The 22,441-nt window shown below is 43.6% G+C and overlaps 1 pseudogene; it reads right to left on the bottom strand.

The window, feature by feature from the left end:
- LOC129817787 (26S proteasome regulatory subunit 4-like) lies at positions 1–21,896 on the bottom strand (annotated as a pseudogene).
- Positions 21,897–22,441: the final 545 nt, after the last annotated feature.

Below are 22,441 nucleotides of genomic sequence, written 5' to 3'. Positions count from 1 at the left end.
GTTCATGAAGTTAAAGTAGACAACTGGAAAGGAAGCCAAACGTAACATGCAACGAAATACAGCAAAGCTCTCTCTGCTCTCTCACACCGCGGACAGGGTACAGGTCAGGGGTTAAACGTCCGAGGTCCGGGGTTAGAGGTACAGGCCCTCCGGCGTACCCTCCTGCTTCTTGTACAGCACGTTCTCCTTGGACTTCTTGAAGTCTTCGTCGGTGACCTTCATTCTGCGCTCTCTCAGGGCCATGAGGCCTGCCTCTGTGCAGATCGCCTGGAGGAGGGGGAGAAAGAGAGGAGAAAGGTCAACTCAGGTCAGCCTCAAAAGATCAGGGCCTGTATTCACAAATAGTCTTGGGAGTAGGAGTACTGATCTAGCATCAGTTTAGTCTTTTATGTCATAATGAATAATATATGAACACGGAAGACCTGATCCTAGACTTAACTCTCTCAGATCCATGACTTCAAGGAAGGAGGGAGACATTCTGAAAGTAGCCGAAAAAGGCCCATTGCTGGGAAGTAAGAGAATCCTTTCAAGATTTACCTTAAAAGAACTGCCGCTAGAGGGCAGCACAGTCAAATATACTAAATCTGGTTTAGCTAGAGGCAGTTTGAGATCATGTTTTCCCTAGAGTGGCTGCAAACATCCCTAAAGCCACACACCTAAAGCAGTTGAAATCCATGGAGGCCTCTTTGTTGGCAGGCAGGGGGCAGGGGGACTACGCCACCTTAGTAGTGGTAATGCAGTGTTTAATTTTTTGGGGGGGGGGTAACTATTGCCATGGCCGATGCTCTTATGAATCTTCCCAATGACCATGCAGATAGACCAGGTACCCAGGTTGAGGACCACTGTGGTAGAGGAAACCCTGGACATCCATACCTTGATATCAGCTCCTGACAGGTCATCCTTGGACAGGATCAGGTCGTCCAGGGTGACGTCGTCGGCTACAGTCATCCTGCTGGTGTGGATGTTGAAGATCCTCCTCTTGGTCTTCTCATCAGTTAGAGGGAACTCTCTTTCTGTCAATACGACCTGGAAAAAAACATAGGGAAGGGGGTGAGGGGCATCGAGTGTCAAAGCGAGGGACTGGCCGTTCGATTCTACTCATTCTGATTCTAGAACAGAATACTTATTGACATTGACTCAACATTGTGGGAAGAAAAAAAAGACGCCTTCCTCAAATGGCTTCAGTGAACGTTGTTTCTTTTGATCGGAGTCTTGTAAAGTGTTCTGAGAGCTCCATCCGTTGTTCGCTCAAGGTCAAGAGGTCAGTTCCACAGATGGAGCTCAGAAGGAGGAAATTAATCTGCATTCATTTTATAGTAGAATCTCAATCCTCAATATACACTTCAACTGAGGTCGTTTTATCCCTGTCTAAGAGTCCCGCTCTACCGGTCGATTTTAATATGATACACGATACAAAAATAGGCTCCATCTTTCAGATACTCATGAGAGCGTCTTACCAGGTCTGATGAGTGCAGGGTCTAGGGTCTCTATCCTGTCGTGGGCCATGATCACCTTGACATCTCCTCTGGAGTCAAAACCGTCCAGCTGGTTGAGCAGCTCCAACATGGTCCTCTGGATCTCCCTCTCTCCTCCAGAGTTAGACTCATATCTACACATGGAGAGAAAAACAACGTTTAGTCACACCTAAAGGGCAGAGAAACAGTAGTCGGCACATTCCCAAATCAACTCGGCAGATCCAGTAATTGTCAATATCTAAGAGGATTTGGTTGGTATAAGCAAAATGGTTCAACTTTCACCATGCCTATCAGAGGGCAAGGTGGAGCTATTAAACAACCTTGCTATGCCTATTCCTATCATTTATAGCGGCAATATGTAACTTTTGGGGCGGCCTGACCAAATTCACATAGAAACGTGTGTTATAGATCTGTAATTTTTCCAAACCTCTCTGCCAATAACAGCTAATTTTCCGTTTTCCCCTCCCCACTCAGACCACTCCCAGACAGGCCTAGCAAAATTCTTTCTTGAGAAACAGCTTTTTTTTTGTGGGGGGGGGGGGGGGGGGGCTATTACAGTAAGGTACTTAATTGTTCAACATAAATTATTTGATATAAAAACTACTGCATTGGGCCTTTAAGTGGCCTATTTTAAGAACGTGGTTGTAGTAAGTACCGTTTAGTGCCGATGGCGTCTATCTCGTCGATAAAGACGATAGATGGTGCGTGTTCCTCGGCCCACCCTGAACAGCTCTCGGACCAGCTTGGGCCTGTCTCCCTGGTACTTCTGGATCAGCTCTGAGCCAACCACACACAGGAATGTAGCTGATGTCTGGTTGGCCACCGCCTTGGCCAGCAGGGTCTTACCTAACACACAGAGAGAGGCACAGGCACACAAACATATTAGCAGACACAGATACGCACGCACACAGACAAACAACCTTGCACAAACCACACCCATATTAAGTAACATGGTCCTCTTTAGCTCAGTTGGTAGAGCATGGGGCGTACAAAGCCAGGATAGTCGGTTCGACTCCCGGGACCACCCATACGTAAAATGTATGTATGCATGACTGTAAGTCGCTTCAAGTGTCTGTTAATTGGCATATATTATGATATTTATTGTATTGTAATATGATTTCAATGTATGTTTCCCTGTCCATACTGCTCGTCGTTAAGCATGTCTCAGGGATTATGTATATTGTTTTGATGTTTGTTATTATGTATTGATGGTTTATTTCATGTCCATCTAACCCACCAGTGCCAGGTGCTCCGTAGAGGATGACTCCTTTAGGAGGCTTGATGCCCATCTCCTCATAGTACTCAGGGTGGGCGAGGGGCAGCTCCACGGACTCCTACAGAACAACAGCGTCACAGTCAGAAGCAGACGGAATTATTTTAGGAAAACAGTCAGAAGCAGTCAGAAGCAGACTGAATTATTTTAGGAAAACAGTCCTAATGTTGGAAAGAAAACAGCCGTACGTTGTCCCCCAGAGTCACGTTTGTTTATTTTGCAAGCTATAGCACACAATATTTGACATAAAGTAGGTTTTTAAAAAAGGACCATAGACTTCTGTATGCTTCCGTGTTTTCTTTTTTGCCAAGGAAAATCTGGAATTGCGATACCGGTATCCTAACAAACGTACAGTGAATGACTACAGGCTGTCCAGAGAGTGTCCAGAGAGTCTAGTACAGGCTAGGTACATAACGTGGTACTCATCTCGGATAAAATGCTTAAAATACTTCCTAAGCAGTTACAAGGTATGACGTTTAGTGGAGTCCTCTTGTACCTTGATCTCCTGGATCTGGCTGTCCTGTCCTCCTATGTCAGTGTAGGTCTCCTGAGGGGCTTTCTCCACCTTCATCACCGTGACCAGGGGATCAGTGTCATCCATCAGGTCACCAATCACAGCATGGACCTAGAGGACAGACACGGATCAGAGAATAGGGACAGAGTCAGTCAACGTCACTCACTACTCAACCCAAACATAATAAATACTTTTCCCACCTAACTAATGAAACTTGCCTTTGACACATGTTTGTCATTTAGCAGATGCTCGTGTCCACAGTTAGTGCGTAAAACCTATACCCTTTTCACACTATTGTGCCCACCGAACCAAACTATGCCGATTCAGTTATTTTTTTCCACATTGTCCTTTTCATTACGTTTCCAGCAACTATGCTGGATGCATTACCACGCCAGCCCAGTACAGCTTGGTTTGACTCGGCTCACGATGGGAAAAAGCCCTATAAAATATGTATTGTGTAGCTTGTGGTTGAGTAGTATGGAGCACATACAGGTAACTGCCAAAATAAAAGGAAACACTTGAGTAAATGAAGGATACAAATATATTGAAAGCAGATGCTTCCACACAGGCATGGTTCCTTAGTTAATTAGGCAATTAACATCCCATCATGCTTAGGGTCATGTATAAAAATGCCCAGTTGCTCATTATTTTGGCTACAATGGCTAGAAGAGATCTCAGTGACTTTGAAAGGGGGCCTCAAAGGAGCCTCATAGGTTTAAAGGGTGTGTGTGTCTCAGTCACCAGATCTCAACCCAATTGAACACTTATGGGAGATTATGGAGTAGCGCCTGATACAGTGTTTTCTACCACCATCAACAAAACACCAAATGATGGAATTTCTCGTGGAAGAATGGTGTCCCATCCCTCCAATAGAGTTCCAGACACTTGTAGAATCTATGCCAAGATTCATTGAAGCTGTTCTGGGCCCAACACCCTATGTTGGTGTTTCCTTTATTTTGGCAGTTACGTGTATATATCAGTACCTTGTGGTTGAGTAGTACGGAACAGCTATGTCAATACCTTGTGGTTGAGTAGTACATAGTTCTGAGCGATTAACCAATATTTCAGTTATTTTTTAAATATATATTTTTTTAACTAATTGACCGAAGTCGGCTCAATTATTTGAATTCCATTTCGTTCCTTTTTTTTCTGTGAGCTTAATGCGCACATTGCGCAGTTTCCCTAGAGGTAAATCAGATCAAGCCCGAACTGTGCGATGTAGTAAGGAGTTGTAGTTACCAACAGGACAATATTCTACATAGTTTAGCGCAGAACACTTGGTAATTGACAACAACCATAATTTATCGCGCGCCTACTAGTCCGGCCTGTGTGTTTCTTTGAAGCCCGCTATGTTAGGATAGTGTGGGACAGACACAGAGAGAGAAAACAAGAGGGATAGAGAGCAGTTGCTTCCCAAGGTATCTCTACTTGAAAATACATGCAGTCATAAAAAAGTATGCCTTATTTACTTTAAAGAACTACTAAAATAGTGATTTTGTCAGACAGCATAGTAAGCAGCACTATAAAGACTAGATGACTTGGAATGAAATAATACAGTCATCAAATAAAAACAAATGTAACATACACAGCAACTGATATACTGTATATATATATTTTTTAAGTAATGTGAATAAATGTTTAATAAGTGAGAAGCAGTAATGTCACTGCCATCATGGAACATGCAGTCATTGTTTTATTCTGTGTTGTTTCAGCATTCAACCCACATAATGCATATAATGTAAAAAATGATTGAACCAACCTCAAAAAGTAGGACAGAGCAGATGTGTCAGTACCTTGTGGTTGATTAGTACAGATCAGATATACACCTTCCTAATATTGAGTTGCCCCCCCCCCCCCCCTTTTGCCCTCAGAACAGCCTCAATTATTCAGTGGCATAAACTCTACAAGGTGTCGAAAGCGTTCCACAGGGATGCTGGCCCACGTTGACTCCAATGCTACCCACAGTTGTGCCAAGTTGGCTGGATGTCCTTTGGGTGGTGGACCATTAATGATACACACAGGAAACTGTTGAGCCTGAAAAACGCAGTAGCGTTGCAGTTCTTGATACAAACCGGTGCGCCTGGCACCCACTACCATACTCTGTTTAAAGGCACTTAAATCCTTTCTCTTGCCCATTCACCCTCTGAATGGCACACATACACAACCCATGTCTCTATTGTCTCAAGGCTTACAAATCCTATAACCTGCATCCTCCCCTTCGTCTACACTGATTGAAGTGGATTTAGCAAGTGACATCAATAAGGGATCCTAGCTTTCACCTGGATTCAGCTGGTCAGCATATGTCATGGAAAGAGCAGGTATCCTTAATGTTCAGTTCACTCAGCGTATGTTCATACCTTGTGGTTGAGTAGTACAGAGCAGATATACACTGAGGGAAAATATCAATGCAACACGTAAAATGTTGGTCCCGTGTTTCATCAGCTGACATAAAAGATTGGCGAAATGTTCCATTTGCAAAAAAAACCGTATTTCTCTCAAATGTTGTGCACAAATTTGTGTACATCACTGTTAGTGAGCGTTTCTCCCTTGCCAATATAAAAGGTGTGGCATGTGAAGAAGATGATTAAACAGCATGATCATTGTACAGGTGCACCTTGTGCTGGGGACAATAAAAGACCACTCTAAAATGTGCAGTTCTGTCACACAACAGAAGTTCTGAGGGAGCGTGTAATTGGCATGCTGAATGCAGGAATGTCCACCAGAGCTGTTGTCAGAGAATTGAGTGTTCTCTACCATTAACTGCCTCCAACGTTGTTTTAGAGAATTTGGCAGTACGTCCAACCGGCCTCACAACCGCAGATCACATGTATGGCGTCGTGTGGGCGAGCGGTTTGCGATGTAAACGTTGTGAACAGAGTGCCCTATGGTGGTGGGGTTATGGTATGGGCCGGCATAAGCTACGGACAAACACATTTGCATTTTAGATACTGTGATGAGATCCTGAGGCCCATTGTCGTGCCATTCATGATTTCTTTAGACAGTATGAACTGTAACTCAGTAAAATCTTGGAAATTGCTGCATGTTGCGTTTATATTTTTGTTCAGTATACGTCAGTACCTAGTGGTTGAGTAGTACGGAGCAGAAATATGTCAGTACCTAGTGGTTGAGTAGTACGGAGCAGAAATACGTCAGTACCTAGTGGTTGAGTAGTACGGAGCAGAAATATGTCAGTACCTAGTGGTTGAGTAGTACGGAGCAGAAATACGTCAGTACCTAGTGTTTGAGTAGTACGGAGCAGAAATACGTCAGTACCTAGTGGTTGAGTAGTACGGAGCAGAAATATGTCAGTACCTAGTGGTTGAGTAGTACGGAGCAGAAATACGTCAGTACCTAGTGGTTGAGTAGTACGGAGCAGAAATATGTCAGTACCTAGTGGTTGAGTAGTACGGAGCAGAAATACGTCAGTACCTAGTGGTTGAGTAGTACGGAGCAGAAATACGTCAGTACCTAGTGGTTGAGTAGTACGGAGCAGAAATATGTCAGTACCTAGTGGTTGAGTAGTACGGAGCAGAAATACGTCAGTACCTAGTGGTTGAGTAGTACGGAGCAGAAATACGTCAGTACCTAGTGGTTGAGTAGTACGGAGCAGAAATACGTCAGTACCTAGTGGTTGAGTAGTACGGAGCAGAAATACGTCAGTACCTAGTGGTTGAGTAGTACGGAGCAGAAATACGTCAGTACCTAGTGGTTGAGTAGTACGGAGCAGAAATACGTCAGTACCTAGTGGTTGAGTAGTACGGAGCAGAAATATGTCAGTACCTAGTGGTTGAGTAGTACGGAGCAGAAATACGTCAGTACCTAGTGGTTGAGTAGTACGGAGCAGAAATATGTCAGTACCTAGTGGTTGAGTAGTACGGAGCAGAAATACGTCAGTACCTAGTGGTTGAGTAGTACGGAGCAGAAATATGTCAGTACCTAGTAGTTGAGTAGTACGGAGCAGAAATATGTCAGTACCTTGTGGTTGAGTAGTACGGAGCAGAAATACGTCAGTACCTAGTGGTTGAGTAGTACGGAGCAGAAATACGTCAGTACCTAGTGGTTGAGTAGTACGGAGCAGAAATACGTCAGTACCTAGTGGTTGAGTAGTACGGAGCAGAAATACGTCAGTACCTAGCGGTTGAGTAGTACGGAGCAGAAATATGTCAGTACCTAGTGGTTGAGTAGTACGGAGCAGAAATATGTCAGTACCTAGCGGTTGAGTAGTACGGAGCAGAAATATGTCAGTACCTAGTGGTTGAGTAGTACGGAGCAGAAATATGTCAGTACCTAGCGGTTGAGTAGTACGGAGCAGAAATATGTCAGTACCTAGTGGTTGAGTAGTACGGAGCAGAAATATGTCAGTACCTAGTAGTTGAGTAGTACGGAGCAGAAATATGTCAGTACCTAGTAGTTGAGTAGTACGGAGCAGAAATATGTCAGTACCTTGTGGTTGAGTAGTACGGAGCAGAAATATGTCAGTACCTTGTGGTTGTGTAGTACGGAGCAGAAATATGTCAGTACCTAGCGGTTGAGTAGTACGGAGCAGAAATATGTCAGTACCTAGTGGTTGAGTAGTACGGAGCAGAAATATGTCAGTACCTAGCGGTTGAGTAGTACGGAGCAGAAATATGTCAGTACCTAGTGGTTGAGTAGTACGGAGCAGAAATATGTCAGTACCTAGCGGTTGAGTAGTACGGAGCAGAAATATGTCAGTACCTAGTGGTTGAGTAGTACGGAGCAGAAATATGTCAGTACCTAGTAGTTGAGTAGTACGGAGCAGAAATATGTCAGTACCTAGTGGTTGAGTAGTACGGAGCAGAAATATGTCAGTACCTAGTAGTTGAGTAGTACGGAGCAGAAATATGTCAGTACCTTGTGGTTGAGTAGTACGGAGCAGAAATATGTCAGTACCATGTGGTTGAGTAGTACGGAGCAGAAATATGTCAGTACCTTGTGGTTGTGTAGTACGGAGCAGAAATATGTCAGTACCATGTGGTTGAGTAGTACGGAGCAGAAATATGTCAGTACCATGTGGTTGAGTAGTACGGAGCAGAAATACGTCAGTACCTAGTGGTTGAGTAGTACGGAGCAGAAATATGTCAGTACCATGTGGTTGAGTAGTACGGAGCAGAAATACGTCAGTACCTAGTGGTTGAGCAGTACGGAGCAGAAATATGTCAGTACCTTGTGGTTGTGTAGTACGGAGCAGAACAATGTCAGTACCTAGTGGTTGAGTAGTACGGAGCAGAAATATGTCAGTACCTAGTGGTTGAGTAGTACGGAGCAGAAATATGTCAGTACCTTGTGGTTGAGTAGTACGGAGCAGAAATATGTCAGTACCTAGTGGTTGAGTAGTACGGAGCAGAAATATGTCAGTACCTAGTGGTTGAGTAGTACAGGGCAGAAATATGTCAGTACCTTGTGGTTGTGTAGTACGGAGCAGAAATATGTCAGTACCTAGTGGTTGAGTAGTACGGAGCAGAAATATGTCAGTACCTAGTGGTTGAGTAGTACGGAGCAGAAATATGTCAGTACCTTGTGGTTGAGTAGTACGGAGCAGAAATACGTCAGTACCTAGTGGTTGAGCAGTACGGAGCAGAAATATGTCAGTACCTTGTGGTTGAGTAGTACCGTGCAGCCCGGCTCCTGCAGCTCTTTGTCTACGAAGGAGAGGATGCTGACGTAGTGCTCAGATCCCACTGACGTAGACACGATGGCATGGTTGATGCCGATGAGATCGATGATCTCCTCCAGGTTCCCCATAGACATGAGGGTTCCCCTCAGGTCATCCACCTTGGACCTCTCCTCCTGCAGAAGAACACACAGGAAATACATGTCAGACACAAGAACTTTATGAATTGGCATAATCTACTGTCTCTTTACCTCCTGTTTCTCCTCCAGGGATTTCATCTGTTCCTCCTTCCTGATCATCTCAAGTAATAGCTGTAGTATTATATAGTTCTATGTTCAGTACCTCCTGGTTCTCTACACTATAGTTTGATATAATAATTCCATCTCAATCGTCTACTCTGTACCTCCCGTTGTCACGATCATCATAGTGAGTGGACCAAGATGCAGCGACAGGTTCCATCCTCTTTATTAGGTAGTGAAACTCAAAGAAAACAATAAATCGAAAAAACTAAACGTGAAACTACTATCGTGCTCACAGGCAACTATACATAGACAAGATCCCACAAAGCACAAAGAGGAAATGGCTGCCTAAATATGATCCCCAATCAGAGACAACGATAAACAGCTGCCTCTGATTGGGAACCATATCAGGCCAACATAGAAATATAAATCACCTAGATGACCCACCCTAGTCACACCCCGACCTAACCAACATAGAGAAATAAAAGCTCTCTATGGTCAGGGCGTGACACCCGTTTCATCTGCTAGTTCCTGATAAAGTAAAGTATTATATATATATATATATATATATATATATATATACATACACACACATAACTGCCAAAATAGAGGAAACACCAACATAATACCATATGCCAACTATTCAGTGACCACTCGTGCCCAGTGGATGGGGGCATTGTCATCCTATGGGGGCATTGCCAGGTTAGCCAAAACAATGGCCTGCCCAGCATTTGTATACATGATCCTAAGCATGATGGGATGTCAATTGCTGAATTAACTCAGGAACCAAATATCTGTGGAAGCACTTGCTTTCAATACACTTTGCATCCCTCATTTACTCAAGTGTTTCCTTTATTTTGTCAGTTACCTGTATCTCTATGGTCTACTCAGTACCGCCTGTTTCTCCTCCTGGGGTTTATCTAGTTCCTGATAAACTAAAGTAATATAGCATTATATGTAATATAGTTCAGTACTTCCTGTTTCTCTTCCAGGGGTTTCATCTACTCCTGGTTCCTAAACTCCTCCACCATCAGCAGGTAGTCTTTGATCCTCTCCTGCTTCAGCAGCTTCAGCCTGCAGTGGGTGTGAGGGGTGACTGCAGAGGGAGATACAATACGTTATCAATATAGTTTTTCTTGACAAGCGAGTGAGTGAGAAATGACATAGCTAGAGAGTTAGGAATGACGCAGAGACAGATACTAGATATTGAGCCGATGGGTCCGTTTTAAAGAGAGATTCTTTGTCCTAAGTGAGGTGACATAACAGCGTTACCCAAAGGTAGCTTGCTAGCCACATCAGGTCCCTTGCTTTTTTTCTTCTTCTTCCCAACTCTGGTGAGGATGGGAGGCTCATACTTCTTCTTCTCCTATAAACATATGATATCGTTACATGTTTAGTGACAGTAGAATAAAACAGGTTAACACAGATATCTGAAAGATCCAGGTGAGGAGATGCTGTTGTCAGAGGCTCTGGTTGTTGCCATGTCATTCTCACATTGTCATTCTTCTTGCGTCCTTGGCCCCCACTCTGGCTTTGATCCTGAAATTATAAACACACACATTAGCTTAGTTAGCTAGCTAGATATCCTGTTTAACCTTGAACAAGACTTAGTGTTGGTAGACTTTATTGGCTAACTAGCTAGTTAACGTTACTTCAGCTATTTAGCTGCTGACGGGTTATTTGAGTTGACCACAGACTCAACATGGAGTACTAAATGATGATTAAGTTAATAATCGCAGCTATTTATTTCTTGATTGGGGTGTCAGCATGAAAGCTAGCTGCCGCTACCGGCAAACAACGCTGTAACTTTATTCAATGGAAGACGAGCTACTGTACTGTTAGCTAGCTAACGTTATGCTTAACTTAGCTGACAATAATTGTATATTTTTTATTTTATTTTTATTTTACCTTTATTTAACCAGGTAGGTTAGTTGAGAACAAGTTCTCATTTACAACTGCAACCTGGCCACGATAAAGCAAAGCAGTGCGACACAAACAACAGCACAGAGTTACAAAGGGAATTAACAAGCGTACAGTCAATAACACAATAGAAAAAAAGAAAGTCTATATACAGTGTGTGCAAATGGCATGAGGAGGTAAGGCAATAAATAGGCCATAGTAGCAAGTAATTACAATTGAGCAAAGTCACACCGGAGTGATAGATGTGCAGATGATGATGGGCAAGTAGAAATACTGGTGTGCAAAAGAGCAGAAAAGTAAATGAAAACAATATGGGGATGAGGTAGGTAGATTGGATGGGCTATTTACAGATGGGCTATGCACAGCTGCAGCGATCGGTTAGCTGCTCAGATAGTTGATGTTTAAAGTTAGTGAGGGAAATATAAGTCTCCAGCTTCAGTGATTTTTGCAATTAGTTACAGTCATTGGCAGCAGAGAACTGGAAGGAAAGGCGGCCAAAGCAGGTGTTGTCTTTGGGCATGACCAGTGAGATATACCTGCTGGAACGCGTGCTACGGGTGGGTGTGGTTATCGTGACCAATGAGCTGAGATAAGGCGGAGCTTTACCTAGCAAAAACGTATAGATGACCTGGAGCCAGCGGGTCTGGCGACGAATATGTAGCGAGGGCCAGCCGACGAGAGCATACAGGTCGCAGTGGTGGGTGGTATATGGGGCTTGGCACTGTGATAGACTGCATCCAGTTTGCAGAGTAGAGTGTTGGAGGCTATTAGGTAGATGACATTACCGAAGTCGAGGATCGGTAGGATAATCAGTTTTACGAGGGTATGTTTGGTGGCGTGAGCGAAGGAGGATTTGTTGCGCAATAGGAAGCCGGTTCTAGATTTCATTTTGGATTGGAGATGTTTAATATGAGTCTGGAAGGAGAGTTATCAGTCTAGCCAGACACCTAGGTATTTGTAGTTGTCCACATTTTATAAGTCGGAACCGTCCAGAGTAGTGAGGCTAGTCGGACGGGCGGGTGCGAGCAGCGAATGGTTGAAAAGCATGCATTTAGTTTTACTAGCGTTTAAGAGCAGTTGGAGGCCACGGAAGGAGTGTTGTACGGCATTGAAGCTCGTTTATAGGTTTGTTAACACAGTGTCCAAAGAAGGGCCAGATGTATACAGAATGGTAATCGTCTGCGTAGAGGTGGATCAGGGAATTACCTGCAGCAAGAGCAACATCGTTGATATATGCAGAGAAAATAGTTGGCCCGAGAATTGAACCCTGCGTTATCCCCATAGAGACTGCCAGAGGTTCGGACAACAGGCCCTCCGATTTGACAAACTGAACTCTGTCTGAGAAGTAGTTGGTGAACTAGGCGAGGCAGTCATTTGAGAAACCAAGGCTGTTGAGTCTGCCGATAAGAATGTGGGGATTGACAGAGTTGAAAGCCTTGGCCAGGTCAATGAAGACGGCTGCACAGTACTGTCTTTTATTGATGGCGGTTATGATATCGTTTAGTACCTTGAGCGTGGCTGAGGTGCACCCGTGACCAGCTCGGAAACCGGATTGCACAGCGGAGAAGGTACGGTGGGATTCGAAATGGTCAGTGATCTGTTTATTGACTTGGCTTTCAAAGACTTTAGAAAGGCAGGGCATGATGGATATAGGTCTGTAACAGTTTGTGTCAAGTGTCTCCCCCTTTGAAGAGGGGGATGACCATGGCAGCTTTCCAATCCTTGGGGATCTCAGATGATACGAAGGAGAGGTTGAACAGGCTGGTAATAGGGGGTGTGACAATGGCGGCGGACAGTTTCAGAAATAGGGGGTCCAGATTGTCGTGGAGTGTGCTAAAGCAGTGAGTAAAACAAACATAGGGAGGAGGCTTCTGATGTTAACATGCATGAAACCAAGGCTTTTTCGGTTACAGAAGTCAACAAATGAGAGTGCCTGCGGACACACAGTGCCTGGGTTAACCTCCACATCACCCGAGAAACAGAGGAGGAGTAGGATGAGGGTACGGCTAAAGGCTATCAAAACTGGTCGTCTAGTGCGTTGGGGACAGAGAATAAAAGGAGCATATTTCTGGGCGTGGTAGAATAGATTCATGGCATAATGTACAGACAGGGGTATGGTGTGGTGCGGGTACAGTGGAGGTAAACCCAGGCATTTTGTGACGATAAGAGAGGTTGCATCTCTGGACGTACTAGTTATGCTGGGTGAGGTCACCGCATGTGTGCGAGGTGGGACAAAGGAGGTATCTGAGGCATGTTGAGTGGGACTAGGGGCTCCGCAGTAAACTAAAACAATGATAACTATCCTAAACAACAGTATACAAGGCATATTGACATTTGAGAGAGACATAAATGTAACGATCGTTGTTGGAAGGACCAAGATGCAGCGTTGGGTAGGTTAATCATATTTATTTCTGTTAACCGGCACAAAACAAGAAAGAGTAACAAACGAAACGTACAGCTTTGTAGGGCTAAAAAGCAACAATACAAAATCAAGATCCCACACCAGGTGGAAAAAAGGCTGCCTAAATATGATCCCCAATCAGAGACAACGATAGACAGCTGCCTCTGATTGGGAACCATACCAGGCCAACATAGAAAATAAAAAACTAGACTACCCACCCTAGTCACAACTACCCAAAATAGAGAAATAAAAGGTAATCAGCTAAGACAACAACAATAGGTAAAATGGTGATGAATGGGCAGAGAGGGTCAGTTTTTAATTTGTATTTATTTATTATTATTATTTTTTTATCATTTATTACAAAAAACACAAGGAAGGGGTAACATTAAAGTATTAGAACACGAAGGACAAACAATACAGCATCAAGACACTATCAAACATGTATCAGTCTTTCCGCAACAGAGACATCCTTATGTGTGAAGGTGCGTGTGCATGACAGAGAGGGTCAGTTAACTACACACATGGCCTGAGTTCGAGGCTGGGGCCGACAGAAACATAAAATATACAAAATGGAGTACCGTGATTAATGAACAGTCCAACAGGCATCAGCTATGTAGCCAAAATCATAGAGTCCAGTGAACAGCAATAGATGAAACAGGGAAGCCGCTGGGTAGTCGTTGCTACGCTAGCAAGCGGGAGACACGGCATTCAAAGTTAGCAGGCCGGGGCTAGTAGACGCGTCTGCTCCGACGTCCGGCAAAGGCCGATCGAGGCACAATGGATGGAGTTACATCGGCAGACCAGTCCTGGTGGAACGGCGGGCTCCGTGTCGACAAAGGGTCCAGGCCAGTTGGCGGAAGAGGTATTGTAGCTGTAGTAATTTGTTTGCTAGCCGGGAGATGCGGCTGGCTGAGGGGTTTTAATGAGGGTTTTATACAGCGAATGTGTTTCGAAAATATAACAACTACATCAAATCTTATTTTCTGTATAGAAAAAAATGCCAGATCTCTAATATCAAGCCACACAAATAGTAAGCTAATGTTAAATCCTTGTACTACTTAATCAAAACATGAGCCAGAAATAAATTAGCTTTTTCAGTTACCATTGCTGCTTTGCCCTCTAAATTGACATCACAATGCTAAGCGATGTGGGACGATTTGTTTTACATTTTTCAAAAAAAGATAAGGCCTCGTTGACCAATAAGTCTCCTCTCATAAGGTACATTTGTCACAGAAATATAAAATATGAGCAATTCAGGTGTCATACAATAGCATGACTCACACAACTAAATAGCTGGTAATTTAGTGGATGGGCCATATTAGCTTTGCTTTGGTAAAGCAAATGTACAAGGTTCGCTAGGAAACTAGCTTTACTTTGTTACATTGAATTGCAATTATCATCATTAGTATGAATATTACAGAGTAGGAACCTAAGTTACCATCAGTGTTTACCTGGGCCCTAATTAACGAGGAGAAAGTCAGAAAGTATAAAAGCGCCCATTCGAGCTGTTAGCAGTTGAGGGTTAGACAACTCAATGCATAGAAGATGGTGGTGGGCTTGGAAAGGAGTTTGAGTTTGAACGGCTAAAAGGACCTGGGGATAGTGGATGACTGTAGGTTGAGTCTCTCGAGGAGGCAAGAAAGAGATTTATTCTCAGAGTCGGTAATTGGTTAAGGAAGAATGATTGGGAGATGAGGTGAGGTTGAAAAGACTGAGGGAGTCAGAGGATGGGTGTGAATCTATTTAATCCAGTAATAACAAGGGAGAGGTTATGTCAAGGAAGATTGGTGTCAAGTTTAGAGTGAGCTGGATGCCAGTTCGAGTTCTGGATGTGAAATGGAAGAGGTGGAAGGTGTGGTGAGGAGCTCGGAGTCCGAGCTTTGCATCGATGGATATCGTTATGATAGAGATACATTGGTCCAGTGGGAGTGAGATTTTGTTTTTAAGAGGGTGGATCCATGCTTTTTGGCTGATCCATGGGTGGATTCAGGTTTTGTGGAAAAGATGGTGGGTGCTGTTGAGTCAGTGAACGTTACCTGAAGTGGACTTGTGATGTTTCTTCAGATCAGAGAGAGCAGTCGCTCCGTGTGACGCGACTTGGGGAAGACCTGTATCTTGCTTTACGCTTAGGTACAGGGCACCATTGAAGGGAGGGATTTCTGGGGTAGTGTTAAGTGTGGAGGTGGAGCAATTGAAGTTGAAGATTTCATGTGTTTGTGACACCCCCTACGTTTGGTGTGACACAGACCTGGTGGAGAGTGTGGTGAAACAGATATTTTGAGCTTTGAATTAGTCTTTAGCTGATAAAGTAATGTTAGGATATGAGTTAGGCTGTTAGAGCTTTTGTGCTGAATCCACTGCCTAGAAGGCCAGCATCCCGGAGTTGCCTCTTCACTGTTGATATTGAGACTGTTTTTTTGCGGGTACTATTTAATGAAGCTGCCAGTTGAGGACTTGTGAGGCGTCTGTTTCTCAAACTAGACACTAATGTACTTGTCCTCTTGCTCAGTTGTGCACCGGGGCCTCCCACTCCTCTTTCTATTCTTGTTAGAGTCAGTTTGCGCTTTTCTGTGAAGGGAGTAGTACACAGCGTTGTACGAGATCTTCAGTTTCTTGGCAATTTCTCACATGGAATAGCCTTCATTTCTCAGAACAAGAATAGACTGACAATTTCAGAAGGAAGGTCTTTGTTTCTGGCCATTTTGAGCCTGTAATTTAACACACAAATGCTGATGCTCCAGATACTAAACTTATCTAAAGAAGGCCAGTTTTATTGCTTCTTTAATCAGAACAACAGTTTTCACCTGTGCTAACATAATTACAAAAGGGTTTTCTAATGATCAATTAGCCTTTTAAAATGATAAACTTGGATTAGCTGACACAACGTGCCATTGGAACACAGGAGTGATGGTTGCTGATAATGGGCCTCTGTACGCCTATGTAGATATTACATAAAACAATCTGCCGTTTCCAGCTACAATAGTAATTTACAACATTAACAATGTCTACACTGTATCTCTGATGAATTTGATGTTATTTTAATGGACATTTTTTTTTTGCTTTTCTTTCAAAAACAAAGACATTTCTAAGTGACCCCAAACTTTTGAATGGTAGTGTATGTTTCAGTAAGCTTGGCCTTTTAGCATTCAGAGCAATGGTTATCAACTGCACTGCAGAGATGGAACGTAAGTCACAGAAAATAGATGTTGTGGTGGCAGCTGCAGAGACTTCAGAACTTTTCACAGGGTGTGTTGAGTGGTAGTGTCCTGTCTTCTAAGGTTGTTGCCCTAGGGTAGGATCAGATAGGGTTGAAGTAGTGGAATAATGTGGTGGGTTTTAAAGAGTGTAGGGTAATATTTGTTTTTACAAAATATTATATTTTCCCAGTTCCCCTTTCCCATTTTGTATCACACAGTGTAATGGCTTTATACTATAGTTCAGTTCGGGGCGGTAATGCAACATATTGGATGCCAACCGCCGTTAAACCCCACCGAAGAAGTTAGCAGTTGAAGGCAGGTGGAGAAAATGGCAGAAGCAGGTGTACAGTAGAGCTTGAATCTAATGGCGGTAGAATCAAGGAAGATTTGACTTTTGTCTTAAAGAATGGAAAACTGAGCAAAGTTCTGGTGGAAAACAGAACCTAGAGTTCTGCTAATATCCCGTTATCTGGTAAAGGTATGTTTTTTTTTAAGAACAGAGCTCAATACTAAACTTCACAAATCCATTTGGGATATCCAAAGTGGTGGAGAGAACTCCGTCTGATTAAGGGAAAGCTGTGAGGATCAAAAAGAGTGGGCTTGTTCAGATTTTTTGTATTTCAGCAGAACAGAAAAGGCATGTTGCTTCTCACCCGATTCGAGAAATATGCTGTGTCTTGCGTAGCTCTGCGGAGTAGGACACCTGCCGTCTCGTGGGAAGTTGATATTGCTCTAATGAAGAATATCCCAGGTGTGGTCAACGCAAGTCGGATGAATGGTGTGGTGAATGGAAACAAGGAAAAGTGGCTGTGAAAAGGGTTGAGGGACCGAGTTGTTCAGAAAGTTCATTGGTGGCGGAGAGGCCTTCACTGCAAGCTGCAGAGTTTGCCTCTCACCAGCAAGACCCAGAAACTGTACATGTAAAAAGAAAAGGTGGACTTTGTGGACTTTGTGGCCAAAGTGGAAAAGAAGTCCAGAAAGATTGACGTCATTGTGTCTACGGCAGAGCGGCTCCTGGAATTACAAGATTTCTCGGCGGAGGAGTTACATTGTCTCAGGCAGTACCACCCCCAGGCCCCAGAACCTAAGTAGAGATTTATGTTGTTTTTTTGTTGACTGTGGGATGATATTTGTTACACTCTTTATTTTTAGTGTGGATTAATGACTCACCCCTGTCCAGTTGGTGGCAGCAATGCACTTCGTATGTTGTAGTCTGCCAATCAACCTTGAAGAAGAAGAGAACATTTGTACCTGGAATTTTGCAGAGTGCGCTGTCTCGAACCATGCTGTTTTGAAGAAATGTTTGTGTGTGAAAAGGTTATAGGTAGCGACATGAAGCATCGTATCTGCTTTAGTTTTCGAGATGATCGGTTTTTACACAGTGTATATTTATTTATTCGGAACACATTTCTGTTTTGTTGGCAATGTCAATTCTTGCCCTTTTTTTCTAAATACTTTTATGTTTGTTAGCTGGACAGGCAAACACTGCCAAGTACTAAGCAGCAAACCAATCAACACAGTGAGTCACCTACTATCCAGGTACCATCTCTGCTGATCACATCTGCCTATCACGTTCTCCGTATCTAAGGTACTAAACACAGCTGTTGCCAGTTCGAGAGAGAACTCCGTCCGACAAACTGCTAAGTCTTTTATTACATTTGTATTCTATTTAGTTATAGAAAAATAACTCCCAACTTTACATAAAACGCCGCTATAGATTCTAAAACTAACCTGGTACTGGCAATACTTCCATCGTTCTCGATTCTGGAAAACAGTTATCTAATAAAGGCCTGTGTCCAGTTGCAGGTGGTTCTACAAACACCAGAGAAAATCCATGTTTTGTATTGAGTGAGCTATATGCCTCTTGTATGTGTGTGTAGATCTTTGTTTTGGAAGCCCTGTGGGGGCGCTGTCATTTACTTCTACATGTGGCTGAGGCTGCGTCGCATAGAAATGACCAGCTTCTGGCAATGATGCTGGGAAATTCTAGATGTGCGTTAGCTAAGATGGCGAGGAACCTCCTTGCGCAGTACACACATGGATTTAGTATCTCTCCTCTCTTGTGTCCTGCTCTCAGAGATCAACCAAGTGCTGTTTACCAAGCATTGGCTTAACTGATTCAAATCAAATCAAATTTTATAAATCAAATCAAATGTTATTTGTCACATACACATGGTTAGCAGATGTTAATGTGAGTGTAGCGAAAGGCTTGTGCTTCTAGTTCCGACAATGCAGTAATAACCAACGAGTAATCTAACCTAACAATTTCACAACAACTACCTTATACACACAATTGTAAAGGAATGAAGAATATGTACATAAAAATATATGAATGAGTGATGGTACAGAACGGCATAGGCAAGATGCAGTAGATGGTATAGTGTACAGTATATACATATGAGATGAGTAATGTAGGGTATGTAAACATATAAAAGTGGCATTGTTTAAAGTGGCTAGTGATACATGTATTACATAAAGATGGCAAGATGCAGTAGATGGTATAGAGTACAGTATATACATATGAGATGAGTAATGTAGAGTATGTAAACATTATATGAAGTGGCATTGTTTAAAGTGGCTAGTGAGACATTTTTTTCAACAATTTTTACATTGTTAAAGTGGCTGGAGTCAATATGTTGGCAGCAGCCACTCAATGTTAGTGGTGGCTGTTTAACAGTCTGATGGCCTTGAGATAGAAGCTGTTTTTCAGTCTCTCGGTTCCTGCTTTGATGCACCTGTACTGGCCTCGCCTTCTGGATGATAGCGGGGTGAACAGGCAGTGGCTCGGGTGGTTGTTGTCCTTGATGATCTTTATGGCCTTCCTGTGACATCGGGTGGTGTAGGTGTCCTGGTGGGCAGGTAGTTTTCCCCCGGTGATGCATTGTGCAGAACTCACTACCCTCTGGAGAGCCTTACGGTTGTGGGCGGAGCAGTTGCCGTACCAGGCGGTGATACAGCCCGACAGGATGCTCTCGATTGTGCATCTGTAAAAGTTTGAGTGCTTTTGGTGACAAGCCGAATTTCTTCAGCCTCCTGAGGTTGAAGAGGCGCTGCAGCACCTTCTTCACCACGCTGTCTGTGTGGGTGGACCAATTCAGTTTGTCCGTGATGTGTACGCCGAGGATCTTAAAACTTACTACCCTCTCCACTACTGTCCCGTCGATGTGGATAGGGGGGTGCTCCCTCTGCTGTTTCCTGAAGTCTCCGATCATCTCCTTTGTTTTGTTGACGTTGAGTGTGGGGTTATTTTCCTGACACCACACTCTGAGGGCCCTCACCTCCTCCCTGTAGGCCGCCTCGTCGTTGTTCGTAATCAAGCCTACCACTGTAGTGTCGTCTGCAAACTTGATGATTGAGTTGGAGGCGTGCATGGCCACGCAGTCGTGGGTGAACAGGGAGTACAGGAGAGGGCTCAGAACGCAACCTTGTGGGGCCCCAGTGTTGAGGATCAGCGGAGTGGAGATGTTGTTACCTACCCTCACCACCTGCGGGCGGCCCATCAGGAAGTCCAGGTGCACAGGGCAGGGTCGAGACCCAGGGTCTCGAGCTTGATGACGAGTTTGGAGGGTACTATGGTGTTAAATGCTGAGCTGTAGTCGATGAACAGCATTCTCACATAGGTATTCCTCTTGTCCAGATGGGTTAGGGCAGTGTGCAGTGTGGTTGCGATTGCGTCGTCTGTGGACCTATTGGGGCGGTAAGCAAATTGGAGTGGGTCTAGGGTGTCAGGTAGGGTGGAGGTGATATGGTCCTTGACTAGTCTCTCAAAGCACTTCATGATGACGAAAGTGAGTGCTACGGGGCGGTAGTCGTTTAGCTCAGTTACGTTAGCTTTCTTGGTAACAGAAAGAATGGTGGCCCTCTTGAAGCATGTGGGGACAGCAGACTGGGATAGGGAGCGATTGACTATGTCCGTAAACACACCAGCCAGCTGGTCTGCGCATGCTCTGAGGACGCGGCTGGGGATGCCGTCTGGGCCTGCAGCCTTGTGAGGGTTAACACGTTTAAATGTTTTACTCACGTCGGCTGCAGTGAAGGAGAGTCCGCAGGTTTTGGTAGCAGGCCGTGTCAGTGGCACTGTATTGTCCTCAAAGCGGGCTTCACTCACCTGTGAGGAGAACCATCCTAATTTAATTTGAACTAGCCCCCTGTCACTATTAGACATTGTGACCACATGCATTTGCCTGTTGTCTTTTCTTTGGTGATTTTGTCTTACACAGTCTAGTGCATTTTAGAGTAGAAGAACACCCACTACAGATACACATGCTTGTTAGAGCATCTCGAAGACAAGCTTACAAACAGATGATGTTTTACTATTGTAACATGAAGTGATGAGAATCCTATTGTCGATGTCAGGAGCCCAGGCTTTTGCCGTAGATGGTGTAGTTCTCGGTCTCCGTACCACACGATTTTAAGATTGCATTCCTAAGATTGCATTCCACTACGGCACTTCTTTCTCTATATCGGTTGGCTACATTGGTGACCAGGGTGGGATCCTTTCGATACACCTATGGGGCCTGGGCACACTCCTTCTCCTAGAGAGGAGGAATACTGAAGCATGCATGAATGACAGTTCTACAGAATACTGAAGCATGCATGCATGACAGTTCTACAGTCTCCATCAGAGGTCCAGCCTTTTGGCGTAGATGGTAAAGCTCTAATTTCTGGACTGCAACATTGTAAGATTGTACCCCCCCCCCCCATGGCATGTATCTCTCTTTCTATATAAATTGATTGGTAGGCTACACTATGTTTAGATACTTCAAATACTGCCTGAAACACCTTTGCTATTTGTCTCCGTACTCAATAAATGGTGAAACACTATTTGTAATGGTGTTCTTTGTTCTAATGTATATGCATGAAACATTCAATATGGAAAACATGTCTCACTCAGTCGTAGTCAGTAGAATAATGAATGGATGGGCCAGAATTTGGGGACGTCAACTTTTAGAAAGTTAGTTAGGCCAATAATTTAAACCACCTAAATCTATTCTCATTCTGAACATTTAGTATTTGAAACATAAACATTAATTTCCCAACTGCTTTTTCTATAATCCTGCAGACTCTTTATCATTCTCATACCTTCTATTCCTATGCATCCAACATTATGCAGGCCCACCATGGTATTGGGCATCTGCTGATTTTTGAGAACTCATCTGGTTTAGAAATCAAACTATGGTCATCTTGCACATAATATACAGCACATTGTGCTTAGCTGTTTTTAGAGAAGATTGTATTGCAAGCTATACTATATGTGTAGGATATGCTGTGTTGGCTAATATGCATATGCAGCTGTCATTTTTAAACCTCCATTCTAGCATACATGACACACACATCTATCTACGTACATGCTTTTATTTGGGTTTGCAAAGTATATGATTTAATGTTTCTTTAAGCCTGCAGCTAGTTACTTGAAACGAGACAAATAATCATGCCAAAACATGGTTCGAAAATGTGATTCACTGACAGAGATAGCTAATGAAACACTAGCCTCCTGAGCAGGCAAATTGACATTTACAGTAGCTGGCTAGGCTAGTCAAACTAACATTGGCTAGCTTTCAATAAATTGGCTAAATGGTCAACGGAGTTGCGTCTTCGTACGATCAAGACAATTCATATTGCATGCTGCATATTTCAAGTGGACTCGAAAACATATTTATCTTATTTCAGTCTTTGGGAGCTCATCACACACACACAGACAGACAGCAGCTTGAGTTTTCACCAGGCTCTGTTTACATCTTAGAAGCAGGCCATTGGCTGCATTCATCACAAGGGGTATGTACAGGAGTT

Source organism: Salvelinus fontinalis, chromosome 20 (assembly GCF_029448725.1).
Source record: "Salvelinus fontinalis isolate EN_2023a chromosome 20, ASM2944872v1, whole genome shotgun sequence".
Classification (NCBI taxonomy): Eukaryota; Metazoa; Chordata; class Actinopteri; order Salmoniformes; family Salmonidae; genus Salvelinus; species Salvelinus fontinalis.
The sequence above is the reverse complement of the archived record's forward strand: the minus strand, read 5'-3'. Positions and strand labels throughout refer to the sequence as shown.